General features: G+C 57.3%; 2 pseudogenes; both read right to left on the bottom strand.

The window, feature by feature from the left end:
• Window positions 1–2: 2 nt before the first annotated feature.
• Window positions 3–1,016, bottom strand: LOC107181391 (annotated as a pseudogene).
• A 16-nt stretch (window positions 1,017–1,032) lies between these two features.
• The window catches only part of LOC102770280, a 2,831-nt pseudogene continuing 1,757 nt past the window's right edge, over window positions 1,033–2,106 (bottom strand).

Raw genomic sequence — 2,106 nt, 5'->3', positions numbered from 1 at the left:
GGCAGAATGCTCTGCTGGTGCTTGGCCCTGCAAACCAGGCGACCAATGCCCTGGATGCACTGGCTTTGGGACTCCACATCCTCGTCCGTGGTTTTCTTGGGCGCCTTCTTTTTTCTCTCCTTGGTGACCACAGTCATGGACATGGCAGGTGTTGCTGTGCCCTCACCACTGCGGGGCAGCCTGCTGACCTGGACACACTGGAAGAAGCACTTGAGTGTGCTTTTGGTGGCAGGCAGGTGTTTCTTCTCTGCGACTCTCTTCGTACCTATTGGCTGGGCTGCTGTCCAGTAATCAACCTGCAGCTCCATCATCTGTGCATGGACACTCTGGCTGGTGGAGGACAGGCCCCCACTCATTGATGGGGTGGAGAGTGTGTTGGGTGAGGCCTTCCCGGTAGGGGACAGAAGCTCACCGGAGCATGAGGGGACTACATCATCTGAGCCTCCTGACATGGCTGCAGATGGTTCCACTCTTCCAACCTTCACTGCCCCCACAAAGGGGATGAGCTGTGTGGACTTTTCATTGCGGCGCTGCTGCTTAGACATGAGAATGGCCTCAGCAATGGGCAGCAGGTAGACACAGTTGGCCCCCGCAACGTACTCAGAGATTCTCGACACAACGTCCTGTGTGTCCTGCAAGGTGTTCTCAGACTCCAGGTTGTTGAACATGTCCCGCCAGTACAGGTCCTGGAATAAGTTCTTGTAGCGGCAATCCATGGAGCCCAGGTAGCTGGCCAAGGGGTGGGGACCCAGCGGGATGACCAGGAAGCGCATGTAGTCTAGCCATTGGGGTGGCTTCTGGGACAGCTGCCTCACGAAGACCCGCAGCACAGCGTTGAAGTAGGGCTGTGCCCCTGCCACCGCCATCTTCACAGACGTCAGGGCCTGGGAATTGCGGTTGCAGTATCTCTGCATGTGTGAGACGATGATGCTGAAGGCCACCTGGACGTCATTTGTGGAGCAAGTGCACACCACGGGCAGCGTGTGCCCCTGCAGGATGTCCGAAAGTAACTGGCCCTGCCTTCATTTTTCTCTCCTTGGTGACCACAGTCATGGACATGGCAGGTGTTGCTGTGCCCTCACCACTGCGGGGCAGCCTGCTGACCTGGACACACTGGAAGAAGCACTTGAGTGTGCTTTTGGTGGCAGGCAGGTGTTTCTTCTCTGCGACTCTCTTCGTACCTATTGGCTGGGCTGCTGTCCAGTAATCCACCTGCAGCTCCATCATCTGTGCATGGACACTCTGGCTGGTGGAGGACAGGCCCCCACTCATTGATGGGGGGGAGAGTGTGTTGGGTGAGGCCTTCCCGGTAGGGGACAGAAGCTCACCGGAGCATGAGGGAACTACATCATCTGAGCCTCCTGACATGGCTGCAGATGGTTCCACTCTTCCAACCTTCACTGCCCCCACAAAGGGGATGAGCTGTGTGGACTTTTCATTGCGGCGCTGCTGCTTAGACATGAGAATGGCCTCAGCAATGGGCAGCAGGTAGACACAGTTGGCCCCCGCAACGTACTCAGAGATTCTCGACACAACGTCCTGTGTGTCCTGCAAGGTGTTCTCAGACTCCAGGTTGTTGAACATGTCCCGCCAGTACAGGTCCTGGAATAAGTTCTTGTAGCGGCAATCCATGGAGCCCAGGTAGCTGGCCAAGGGGTGGGGACCCAGCGGGATGACCAGGAAGCGCATGTAGTCTAGCCATTGGGGTGGCTTCTGGGACAGCTGCCTCACGAAGACCCGCAGCACAGCGTTGAAGTAGGGCTGTGCCCCTGCCACCGCCATCTTCACAGACGTCAGGGCCTGGGAATTGCGGTTGCAGTATCTCTGCATGTGTGAGACGATGATGCTGAAGGCCACCTGGACGTCATTTGTGGAGCAAGTGCACACCACGGGCAACATGTGCCCCTGCAGGATGTCTGAAAGTAACTGGTCCTGCCAGTTGCAGGTGTTGACCAGGATGATGTTCTCTGGCATCTTGTCCTGGGAAATGAGGATGTTGTGGAGCTGGTCACGGACGGGCTTCCTGGGGATCTGCCGCTGGCTCTGTGGGTGTGGTCTCTCGTCGTCCAGTCTGTTGACCCAGTCATTCAGGCCTGTGTCGCCTCC

Source organism: Myotis davidii, unplaced genomic scaffold (assembly GCF_000327345.1).
Source record: "Myotis davidii unplaced genomic scaffold, ASM32734v1 scaffold398, whole genome shotgun sequence".
Classification (NCBI taxonomy): domain Eukaryota; kingdom Metazoa; phylum Chordata; class Mammalia; order Chiroptera; family Vespertilionidae; genus Myotis; species Myotis davidii.
This window is presented reverse-complemented; position numbering and strand designations above follow the sequence as displayed.